At 41.3% G+C, this 13,073-nt stretch overlaps 1 protein-coding gene across 2 annotated transcripts in view; it reads left to right on the forward strand.

Annotated features, from left to right (window-relative positions):
* BLVRA (biliverdin reductase A) overlaps positions 1–13,073 on the forward strand; it is a 40,315-nt gene that overhangs the window by 5,463 nt on the left and 21,779 nt on the right. The window contains exon 1 of one of the 2 annotated variants that reach the window (XM_065627334.1): positions 1,615–1,708. The exons of the other annotated variant lie outside the window; for it this stretch is intronic. The gene's annotated coding sequence lies outside the window, so the exon portion shown is untranslated. Of the gene's footprint in view, positions 1–1,614; positions 1,709–13,073 lie in introns of those variants that run through there. 2 annotated transcript variants of the gene reach the window in all.

The following is a 13,073-nucleotide window of genomic DNA, read 5'->3' on the forward strand; positions in this document are numbered from 1 at the left end:
TTCGTTACGGTTTCTTATCGTGCTAATTGATTCATTACTTTCTGCTAAGCATACAGTCACTGTGCTAGTCATTAGCAATCCCATATGTTGAACTCATGATGTATGTCTTTAAATGCTGTATCTCCTGGTCTGCCAATGCCAATGCAATACCATACATATGTTGCAGACCATCATTCATGCTTTGAGGGACTTTAAAATTCCTGCTCCTTAGTCTTGTATGGAATTCTTCAGTCACTCCCTGGAGTTCCTCCTTACTGCAGTTATGTAACAACTGTAATTAGAGCTGCTGATAGGTAGATCTGTGCTGTAGCCTGTGGTAATACAATGTGTTCAATAGGGGAAGGAAAGAATTTTAAAACATCCTGTGACATATTTGAAACATCCAGCACAGTAATGTCAGTATAAAACCCATGTTCGGATGAAGTTATGTTAGACCACAGAAGTTTTGCATGAGTTAAAACTCCATAACTGGCTCTAAATGTCCCTCTGGAAAAGCAAATGTGGCTGGGAGGAGGCCAAGTGAGTTCTTGAAGTCTTGCTGGTAAGTTAATTGGCCAGAAGAAATTAGTGGGAAAAGATGGAAAGAAGGGTATATCACTCTTAAAATTTCTGCAGAATTTCAGAAAAAGAAGTTAAGAAATGTAGAGCTGCACTGAATTTTTAACTTTTATAGGAAGAAGTCAGACTACTTAAGGTATTACTACTTACACATAGCATGCCCCAAGATTTGCCAGAAACAGGCTGAATGGAACACACTCAGGTGCAAAAATAGTTACTGATTTCTGCAGAGTTATTTCTACTGAGGTGAACGAGTACAGAATGTGATCCTTTGTACGTGTAGTCCCAATGCGACACAGTTTTAGGTTCTGTCAAAGTCTGCGAATGCCCAACGTCAGCATGGTATAGAATGATCTGTGGAATTCAGACCATCCTCATTCCGTACACTGTTTATTGCAGGAACTGCTGGCCTGGGGGAAAATAGCTGCACCCTCCTAGGTTTTCATCTTCCAAGTCCTGAATGAAGCAGCTGAATGTCCTGTTGCACGTAGATAAGAAATGGCAAGTAAAGAGGCTGGGAGTAAGATCTGGGTAAAAAGTGGCTCTTCAAGGAAAAGCTGGTGCTTACGCCCAGTATGTAATGGGCCAGGAAGCAATCCCCGTAGGAAGGGAGACAAATAGTCCTGAGTAAGAGCTTGTGTAACATCTGTCCTGGGCTGTCCTAGCGGCTGCTTTCTGTATACCGCCTGCTTGGGGGGAGCCAGGCGCAGGAGGGTTTCTTTTCAGCTTGGTACTGCTGAAACTCCCAAATTTCCTGAGCACGGGCTCAGCCTGCAGCTTAAACCCTATGGATGCTGCCGATGTACCGGTGTCTGCAAGCCATTGCGTGACTGGGCTCTGGGGTGACCGCTGCGTGGGCTTAACCGAGGTCTTGCACGGGTCTCCAGGGAGGTCTCAGCCCCTTGCTAGCCATGTGCAGCTTTCTGGATGTTCTCTAGCAGAAAGTGCCCGGACCAGCCTTTCTGCAGCTGCTCCTGGCTATAGCCCGCCCCTATAGAGTCCTTATTGGATTCCTGGCGGAGGGGGTGTTGCTGCACTGATAGCAGCGGTACATTGATATGCGGGAGCTGCGGAGGGTTATATAAGAAGGAGCTGCAGGGAGCGGAGGAGAATTAAACAGGATCGCGTTTCTCCTCTGTGAGCTGAAGAGGTTAGTGACTATTACTTAATCCCTGCTAACTGTAATTAGAATTTGGAAGCACCGCTTTCGTCTTCTGACCCCCGCCTCCTTCCACCCTTCCCAGGATTGCTTGTCACCAGCGTTTCCCCCTCGGTTGTGAAGGAGTGGAGGAGTCCTGCGAGTCAGGCTGTCCTCGCTGCTCCAAAGGCACCCACCACACTAGAGGGGACAGGCCAGCACTCGGGAAGGGGATGGGGAAGAGAGAGAAAGGAAAAAGATAAAAGCCCTTGGTTTGGAAGAATGTTCAAGGTGCAGTGAAGCAGAGTATTACCTTGTAAATTATGTGGAAATAGCCAAGTAGCATCATTGAGTAGCCAGAGCACTGCATGGTGAGAGCATGAGGAGTCATTTAAAACCTTCCCTAGAAAGTGTCTTATGGGCTTGTTTTCACAAGTGCTGATCTTCCTCCAAATCCTGTTAAAATCCATGTTTACTGCAGATGTTTGACACCCACTTCTGAAACAGATCATTAACCTTGCTGTGCCTCAGTTTACCCATGTGACAAGTGGAGAGAATATTTTCCTTTTGTAAAGGAACGTGGTGGGGCTGTATTCCAGTCAGCCTTTGGTGGGAGAAAGGTGATAATTATGTCCTCAGATATGGTACAGAATCTGTGTGTAAAACACATTGACACTTCGCTAATAATTACTTTATGCTCTAGTCACAGCTACTACCAGTCTCTATCTATCTTAAAAAAAATGCATCAGGGCTCAGTCTACACACAGACAAAAGAGGCTCAGCCTTTATATAACTCTCCTGGCATCATGCTGGACTTCTGTGTTAGAGCTTGTTCAAACAAAACAAGGTAGTGTTAATTAATTAATTATTTAACTGATTTTGTGTGAAATAATTTTTATCGAACTCCTTGCGTCGATTTGCCAAATTAATTTTCCTGGAAAGATGATAGTCATTCAACTATTGGTCTTCTGGTTACACACGTGAACGTGGAATGACACTGTGCTAAAAATCAGTAACATAGTGTTTGAGCATCTTTCTGTCATTCTTGTTGATAAATGGGAAAATAAAGACAAATCTGTTTCAATAATTTAAATCTAACTTGAATTTTATTCTTCACAAAATAAAAAGCAATAGGTAAATATTTAAAATTATTTTCAGCACTTTAACCTTAGTTAAACTCTTACTAAAACCTGTTGCCACAAACAGGTCATGCAACTTAGATATTCAATAATTGATAGTAAAATGTTAATGATTGATATGATTCTTACTATTTCATCAGGGAGCTTCCCATATACTGGAAGGCTGATGATACTGGACTTGTCCTGAATTTACATGCACATGGTCAACAGACTTTTTTTTTCTAATACCAACCTCACAGTTTCTTTAGACAGTGAATTGAGTTACCATTTATGAGTAACTGGAGTTTAAATCAATGAAGTATGCTTTGTGTTATCCTTAAAGGAATGGCAATGATTATTTTGTATAGCTAAAAAGGAGAATCAATATTTGTAGTTTTCAACTTCTTTAGTATCCTCAGTATTTTCCAAATGTAGTTCTAACTGGGTGTTTTAACAACCACTCCTCACCCCCCAACCCCCCCACCCCCCAAAAAAAACCCCAACAAAACCAAACCCAAAAGACCACCGCATTCAGCTCTGAAAGACTTGATTTTAAATGTCAAAGGGCCAAACTTTTTTTTCTTTAATGAAGAATGTCTGCTGTATCCACAGACTTCAGAAACTAAACTCAGCAGATGAGAACAGGATGAGAAAAGGGCCACTTTGATCTCTGCACTAAAAATGAACCCTCCTTGTCAAAACAAGTGAAGATGAATGGATAAATTAACTGATCAGTTTTCAAATTAAAACTGGAATCACTTTGAATCTTGCACTTGAATGTCAAGACAGTAAGATGCAGGAGTGGAATGCACATTGGCATTTTTGCTTTTTGATAATGACTCTGAAGTCACCTCAGTTTCATATAGTTTGTAGAGAGGATATTGCACTGTATGTTGTGCAGATTTGTTGTAGGAAGCTTCAGTACGTGTTTTCCATTACCACTGGTGTGGTTCATTGAAGGTCTGTCTGTGCTGCCATCCTTGGCTAGGTTAGCGTCAGCCGGGCAACAGGAGATAAAAAATAAACCAAAACTGGAAAGAAGCGGAAAAACTAGCAGAAAGAGCTTAAATGTGATAAAGCAGTGTTTGCAGTGGGAGAATTACTCCCCAGGAAAGGATTTCCTGTGATTGCCACAGTGGTACACCAGCATCAGCATATGCAGGACCAGGGTTAACTCATTCACCTCTAATTTTCAAGCAACTGTAGATCTTTCTGAAGCTTGCAGGTAGTGCACAGTGTAGTAAAAGAACTTACGTTATGCTTGTACTGCACTTTATTAAGCAAGGTGTTAAAAAGGTTACTTCACTGACAGGGTAGAGAATGGGGCTTAGGAAAGAAAAACAGTCTGAAAGCCAAGGCACTTAGCAGCTTAATCCTGTAGTTAAAAAAACAAGACAAACACAGAAAACCCCAGCACCCTGAATGTATACATACCCTTTTGTAACTCAGTAGAATGAAGGTTGCTGAGGGCCTGTCCCTCTCCTCTGCAGTTTGCCTTGGACCATGGAAAGTGTTCCTGTGCATGTGTCCTGGTTTAACCCCAGCTGGCAAATAAGCACCACGCTGCCGCTCACTTGTTATCCCCTGGCGGGATGTGGGAGAGAATCGGAAGGGTAAAAGTGAGCAAACTCTCTCTTGGCTTGAGATAAAGGCATTTTAACAGGTTAAGCAAAAGCCACTCACACAGGCGAAGCAAAACAAGGGATTAATTCACTGCTTCCCATGGGCAGGCAGGTGTTCAGCCATCTCCAGGACAGCAGGGCTTCATCACACGTAACAGTTACTTGGGAAGACCAACACCATCACTCTGAACATACCCCCTTCCTTCTTCTTACCCCCAGATATATACTGAGCATAACATTACATGGTATGGAACATCCCTTTGGTCAGCTGTCCTGCCTGTGTCCCTTCTCAGCTTCTTGTGCACCTGGCACAGCCTCAGAAGCTGAGAAGTCCTTGACTGCTTAGCAACAACTAAAACATCAGTGTATTATCAACATTATTCTCATCCTAAATGCAAAACACAACACGACACCAGCTACTAGGAAGAAAATTAACTCTATCCCAGCTGAAACCAGGGCAGCATGTAAGGCTAAAGTATTGACTTACATCTTGAAACTTTGTAAAATAGGTGCAACTGTAATAAAAATATAAATCTATGCATTTGACCTGTTTCTTCTCTACTAAGCGAAAAGATCTGTGGCTTTTTATTTAGCTGAACTTAAGTGTTCCCTAGGCTAATGTTGCAACCCAGACAGAGCTCTTCAGAAAACATACCTGGCTGGGAAAGATAATGAAATGCATTTGCTAATCCTGTTTTTCCAGATGAGTGCAATCCACCACTTTAATAACATGAGTTCAACAGTTAGCATAAAATAAGTTTCTCCCATTTTTTTTCTTCCCCCTTCTTCTCAGTATAGCATTATAAACCAGTTAGAAAGACCGTGTTTGGTGCAACTGGCATTCCTGTTATAGTAAATATCCTAAATGATAAATTAAAGGCTGCACTACAATGGCTAATAAAGCAAGCTATTCTTATGGCTCAAGTGATATTACTGTATTTCTTAGCTTTCCCTCTTAGTGAAATGTGTAAGCAGAAAGGGACTTTTATTGTCTCGTTGTTACCTTTGTTCTGTGAGTGAGAGCAAAGGAAAGCCGCCAGAAAGAATATGGAATTATTAAATAATTCCATAATCCCTCAGTAAGAGAAGGAACTGGTACAGGATGTGAGAGGAAAAGTTGAGACCACAGCTGAAACACCATGGATGTCTTTTAGCTATGCTAGCAGCTATAAAGCTTTCTGAACCTTTCTGTTGCTAGGCAAAACAGCCTTTAGTCAGTATTTACTGTCTTTTGCAGTCTCCAACATGGATTAGCAACAGAAGACTGGTTATTCTCTAATTTTGGTGATGAATTTAGAGACCACAGTGGCTTGCTTGTACTTGTCTTCGGAGTAATTTGCTAATTTTTCCCAGGCATAGCACAATGGCATGCGGCTGGAAGTGGGATCAGCATGTTTGGATAGATCTCTCTAGGTTTAGTCTTACTGACAGATACAAATATATAAAGGACTGAGATTTTTTTTTTTGTCTCCATTAAATCTGATTCATAAAATTTGGATGGAGATGGCAAATTGTCTCCTGACTTCTGTCATTGTCTAAAGCTATGATTCTCCAGAGGCAGAAATCCGTGAGGATCTCACAGGAAAGGGTAAAGATGGATTCTGTACTGGTGACAACTCACTGTCAAGTGATGAGGCTGCGAACTGGAGTGGTACTTCTGGCATTGGAGGTGACTATGGGCTTTGTCTGCTTTCATTCTTGGTGTCCCTTGTAAGACAGAATAGGCCTGTTTTTTCCATCAGTATGGAATACTTGAATTTGCAGTCTTAGTAACCTGGAGTACAGTCTATTAGAAACAGCCGATGTCTTAGGTTTGTCATCCAAAAGTCAGGATAACTAGTACTGGTGACTGCTGGAAATGTTTGATCTGGGTAACATGTTTTTCATTTGGACTGTGTAATCTTTTCAAATGGCAACATCTGAGCAAAACTTTGATTTTTGAAATCTATGTTACATTTACCTACTTCCATAGTAAAGTGGAATAGCTATCCTTGCACTTAGCTCAGAATTTAGAAAGATAAGACATATTGTCTGTTCTTATATGCTTGGTGTCTGTAATGAGGCCTTAAGACTAAGGGCTATTGAATAAAGTCATTTGCCTGGCTCTGCTTACTGCTTAAAACTAACAGTATTCTGACAGGTGTTTCCAACCCAGTCCTTCCTGGATGGGTCCTGGTGACAACGAGCCTGATGGTAGTAACAGTCACAATATAGACATAAAGAAAACACAGTAAAAGAACCATAAAAACATCCATGTTATATGATAATATAAACAGGACTTAAGGCGGATTGATGGCAGCTGGTCTTCTGTTTTAGGGGAGAGAAAAGCTTCACATCCTTTTTCATCTTGCCTTCTGAGCAGGAAATGTGGCAACATAATTCTCTGGCTGTTCTGAGCCCAGTTTTTCTGCTAAGACTCCACTGGACAGGATGTTGCTTTCTCAAGTGGGCAGAGATGGAGAACACACTCTTTATTCCCTGTTGCCTCTGAAGAAGTCCTAATTTTGCACCAGGGAAATGCATGATGCACCTTCTTTTTTTCTTCAAATGCAAGGTCAGCCGTGTTCTTTTGTTCATGCACTCAGGCTGAAAGAGCACCTTTCAGAAAAACTGCTGGTTCACTGCAGCTTACCACCATCCCCGTCAATTGGCTGGCATCTTCCTAGCATCAAATGTCCTGTAATATCAGAGGCATAATGTTCCTGTTTTTAAAACATGGGAGGGGAAGTCTTCCTATCCTAGATGCTGCCAAGTTATCAGCTCCTAAGGAAGCCTGAAGGTGCTGATAACCCTGGAGATTAAGTTTCTTTTGATTAAATGACTACTAAATGAGGCTTCAACTCTTCATCTTTTGCCTTTGGGTTCTCATACTGCCATGCTGACAGAGATGGCCTTTTTCATCAATAGAATCATCGTGAGTAGGAAGAATTGGTGCAGTTGCCAAGTCACTCTCTGTCATATTTGAAAAGTCATGGCGATCAGGCAATGTCCCCAGTGACTGGAGAAAGGGAAACATCACACCCATGTCAGGGGGTTCGGACTAGATCAGGGGGTTCGGACTAGATGATCTTTAAAGGTCCCTTGCAACCCAAACCATTCTGTCATTCTAACAAAAAGAAGTTCAAAGTACATTACTTTACAGTGTGCTCATTATTATTATTTTTAATTTCCAGCTCCCACATCCCCTTATTTTTGCTCATATGCCTATTTGGAATAAGCTTTCCCGACTGCAGAACTGGAATCTGTGTGGTCAGGAGGAAAAAGCAACCAGCCTGAAAGCAAGTGTAATCAAATGTCTTGTGACTCACAAGCCATGGTTTGGCCACACTATTGACGGTCTTTCTCTGACTCTATTTAATCCTAACTAAAGCCAATGGATCCAAGTGAACTTGGAGGACATATCGTTGCAGACAGTTTTCCATTACATATTCTGAGCTTCTGATGCTCTATTGCTGCCTTTATCTACATAAGTCTGACCATGGGAGGAAAAAACATTTATCATCTGATAGCTAAGGCAGGCATTGACAGAACAGTGACGACTTACAAATATCTATGTTTAGTGTTTGTGTTTGTGATACTGATGGTGTTTTCCATTTCTAATGATAAAAAAGATGATTTGTCTGAAACCCAGTTTGTGGAGAGGCCTGTACTGGTTTGACTGAAATTGGGTGAATTTTCTTCATACATTTAGACACTTTTCACTCTGGTACAGAATTAATGTTTTCTTCAAGTAGCTTTCCAGTCTTTGGGATCCGGTATGAAAGGAAACTGCCCAGCTGCAGGTGCAAGATAGCACTGGGGAGGAGCAGATCCAGGACAGCTGACCCACGCTGGCCAACACAAATATTCCATACCATGAACATCATGCTTCATATATAAGTGGGAAATTGCCAGGGTCTGATCTCTTTCCTTGATGGCTGCTGTTCGGGGGGTGGGGGTCTCCCGCTCCTGTTCCTGCTCCTATTCCTGCTCCTGATGCCCATTCTGATATCTGTGCTTTTACTGGACTCGTTGTCCACTCTCAGGCCTTCATTGCTGGTAGCATGCATTCCAGTGGCTAAGTATTGCCCTGTATCACTCTTCTTTTATTGTTCTGTTAAATCTGCTTCCATTTCAATCCTCAAGTCTTTTCTCCTTTTCTCTTCCTTTCCCCCGTTCCCCTAGGGAAGGAAAGGCAAGAGGGAGTGTCTGTCTACTGTTTTGGCCACCAGCACAGGGCTAAACAATAACAGGCCACACTCATGCATGAGATGCGAATGACTTAAATAATAGAAATTTGTCTTATAGAGTGGATCTCTTTTCCAGAACCTTACAATGCTTTGAGTTACACTAGCAGAAGGTAAGGAGTAAAGAAGGGATTTAGACTGAGATTTGTTAAAGCTGCAAGGCTGAATAAAGTAATGAGCACGATTGCTGTTATATTTTAAAATATTTTTAATGTTACCACTGGTAGCAATAGAATGGTGGTGGTTCAGTACAGCCACTCTCTTCAGAACTCAGTGACCTCTTTGGTCACTTAAAGGGATGGTGCAGTTTAGGGCATGAACTTGAGGAAAGGGCAGAGCTCTTATAAGAGTAACTGTTATTTCAACAAAATATTGCAGAAAAAGTCCAGTGGACTACATATTGCTTGCTCCTGAACCTTTGCAGTAACTGTTTGAGTTGTTGCAAAGTTAGGAGGTTGTGCTGATCCTGCCTTTGATGGGATATTATCCATTTATTCAGCCACAGTTGTTGTAAATAAAATACTGGTCCACAGTAAGCAGATCCATGTGTCAGAGGAAATGAAAAGAGTCATACTTGGTTGTTTTGTCCTGATTACACGTCCATGCTGGTTCTCGGTAGGCTGTGTATTTAAAATACTGCTCTGAGCAGGCATTCAGCTTCAGTAAAACCTCCAAGCCCAACATCTTTGAAGATATACTGTGAGGAGTAAAGCTTTTAAAAAGCCTATTCACCAATTATAGTTATTTTTAAAGACATATTGGCGGGGGTCATGAGTTCTGGTAGGTGCTGCCAGCAGCTTCACCCGTCTGAAACCAACAAGATTTAATGAAGTATGTAGAACCTACAGTGCCCCTAATACACTGGCACAATCCCTCCTGTATCCTTCTTCAGCTAATTTACTGTGTGGACCCAACCATCAAGTCAGGTTATCATTTTTTATGAGTTTCATATTCATTACATATCCATGTGCGAGACTGGAATACAAGAACTGGGAGTTGCAATATGTATTCATTTCTCTTTAGACAAGTTTTCAATTTAGTAGTTGTTGGAGTGGCTTGAGCCAAATAGAATCTTCTGCTTTGATTGCAATTGGAGCCAACTCGATGGCTGGTTTTTAGGTCCTTTTGGAGACTTTTGGAACACTGAATCTGGTGATGGCAGATCTGTAAAGAGGCAGACACCTGTAAATAGGAGCTGTCTTGTAGGTCATTCTTTTGCTTATTTGTCAAGCCTGAGCATGAGCCCGAGCATGTCAGGCTCTAGGCTGGCACACTTGAAGGTTCAGGCTTAGGCATGCTTAGAGCTGCCTCACTGTACAGGCAAATCAAAAGTAGTGGGTAATTTAGCCATCTTCTTGGCCTATAAAACTACCTCTCTGCTTGTAGAAATCATAGGGTTTGATGGGGGTAGACCTAGGAACTGGAAGGGAAAATGTGGAGTTTGCTTTTGCAATGCGTCTGGTTATACACAAAGAAAGCATTGTTCTTCCTAAAACTTTGCAAGGGACTTAATGTGCAGTTGAAGCACTGTGGGAAATATGCTTTTACAGCATTCCTGTAAACTTTTAATTTTGTTTTTAATTAACTTTCTTATCAGTATGATTTAAGAAGGATACCAAACGCCCCCTCTAGTGGCTGATATTTTGGTAAAGGTGTTTTCAGTTTCTAGGGACAATTTTAACAGATAAGTAGCACGTCAGGACTACTTGACTGCTAAATGACATTGGACTGCAGACTGACTCTTCATGAGAGAGCAGGCTATGGCTGGCCTGTATGATTCTTGAGTGTTGCAATGCCCAATAACATGAAAAATACTGAGCTCTAAAGTTAGGAGGGATTTGAGTAACCTCAATTGTTAATCTTTAAAAAGCACTTTTTTCCCCCTTTCTCTCAAGCAATTGCTGCCATTGGTAGATTTCCAAAATTTAATGGGAATGGAGAGCACCCATGGCATTTTTCAGGCCCTACTGAGGAGTGGTAGACTGATAAAATGACAGAGATGTTAGCCATTGCATGTGTCATTTTTAAGGTTACAACATTATGCAAAATGTTATCTACTTCTCAAGTTATTTCTATCTAGTTATTTAAAAAAATCTATCACTCTCAATTTATTTTAGAAGAGTGAAAACATTTTTGCTGGGATAGGGGAAGAGAAAGTCAGCTAAAAAAAATACACTTGTCTGACCAGCTACAATTTGTTTGCTTTGAAGAGAGTGTGGGACAGGCCTCTGGTGTTCTGAATTGCCATCATGCTTATGATGGAGTCAGAGGGTTCCATCAGCCAGGGTGAGGAATATCTTTATCGTGACTGCAGCGTGTAGCAGGAGTGCTTTTTTTGTTTGGGGAATTCTCAAAATAGGTCAGCCTGTTACAGATCTGGGATGCAGTGACCTTTAGTGGACCGGAAGATAGGTATCATCAGTTGGATTGAGTCCATAAAGATATTAAAAGATACTTGTGGCTGGATAAGTGTTTTGTTCTTGTGCCTACTAATATTACAGTAAACAGCAAAAGCTCTTATTTCTTAATATACTTGTAGGAGTGTTCTCATTGATATAAGTGGGATTACTTGGGATTAAAGCTAAGCATGCCTATAAGTCCTTGTAGAGTTTAGGTTTCAGATTAATTTGACAGCAAGAGAACGGGAAAAAAAATGTGTAATGCATTGTGTGGCATTGTTTTATATTGATATTTCAATACAAAGTTAAATTATAGCCACCTTTTCTAGATGTCTGATCTGTGTGGGATTTCCTACAGCGAAGAAGAAAGGTTGTAATAATACCTGCTTCTTACATTGCACTTATCATAATGTGATAAACATGACTTGAGTCTGGTCAAGTTTCAATCAGAATCAGTCACTTTATTAGTAGATATCAAAGAGAAAGGCTAGGCAATAAAAGGCAAGCAAACAGCGCTGGGTGCGTGGGGAGTCACCGCTCCACCAACACGCACACCGCTTACTTTTCCCTTGGTCTTTTAGACTTTCTTAAATTCTGTTTCCCCAGAAGTATTCTCCTAGTTTTGATTCCTCAGATTAACGTGGAGATGGAATTTCTGCGCATGTCTCAGAGGTTTAAGTGGTCATCTCTCCCCTCCTGGTGGTTGTCGGGAGGAAGGCTTCTCTTCTTCTTCAGTATCCTTTTCTTAACCCTTTATTTGGTGCATGTGTAAAGCAGGTTTTCTTCATGTAAATCATTAGTGATACCTAACAGCAATATCCTGTGTCCTTGTTCCATGCCTTATTTGGTTATTCTTGCGCATTTATCATAACTTCTTGTTGGCGCAGTTTTGCAATGTCAGCACATTAATACTTACTTCTGTTCCCTGATACACTCCCATAGTGATGCAAATCACAGTAGCACATTTCACAATGAGAAGGTCTGAGAGTGCTTTACAGAAGAGACATATTTCCCCTGCTCTTTAACTGGAAGGACTGACAGGGAAAGGGGATGTGATTTGCTTCTTGTAGGTCACCCAGTAAACTTCTGGGAGAAGGCAGGAATACAGCCTGGAAACACAGCTTTCCTACTTCTACCCAGCCCGGCTCTGCATTCGTTAGGTCCTCTGCAGAAGAACACGCTTGTAGAAAGTCCTACAGTAATTGGCGGGTAAATTCAGGGGCTGATGTAGTAATTGAAACAATATTTCTGAACGTTTTTCTGTAATTGTCCGTCATCACTTTCATTTGTATTACAGCAAAGGCTTGGAAGGCACTGCTAGCATTGGAGTTTACCTGCAAGGCACTTGTGAATCTATCAAGTGAGCTGGAGGAGTTTCTTTTTTTGATAGGTAACATAGCAAAAAGAAAATGACCAGTGTAAGAAGGGAGGGGAATGTGCTGAGGTTATTTGGCAAGTCTCAGCTCCCTGCCCTGTCAGCTACACCTCTCGTGATTAGCTCTGAGTAAAGTTTTCCCAAAAATGCAGATATAGATGAGTAGTCCTATTTTTTTTTTTTTTTAATGGAACATGAAAAGCTCTCGATTTTAAAAAATGTAAGAGTCAGCACAAACAGCAATGTCTTTGTATCCAATAGGCATTTAAGCAGAGTCTCAGTAGTTATTTAGCTGTGCGGAGACTTTACTCCAGTGGCTTTATTGTTCTGCAGGGAAGCCAGGGTACATAGTTAGTGGTCCACAGAGACCTGACAGAGTTCAATTTTGTGGTAGCTTTAGTGTTTACATGGGTGTTCAGTCAAAAAAGTGGTGGGGGATGTGTTTCATGCCTTTTTTTCTTTTCTTTTTTTTTTTTTTTTTTAATTTGAGCTATTACCACTTCTAGCTTTACTCAGGGTTATTTTCTCCAGCCTGTTTTCAGGCACAGGCTGGTACTACAGCAATAATGTTGTTTGGTTCCATGGAAAATTAGGATCTGTGAATTGCTGATAGCTCCATACCGCTGCTCATTCTCCT

The sequence above is a fragment of the Caloenas nicobarica genome, chromosome 2, assembly GCF_036013445.1.
Source record: "Caloenas nicobarica isolate bCalNic1 chromosome 2, bCalNic1.hap1, whole genome shotgun sequence".
In the NCBI taxonomy this organism is placed as follows: domain Eukaryota; kingdom Metazoa; phylum Chordata; class Aves; order Columbiformes; family Columbidae; genus Caloenas; species Caloenas nicobarica.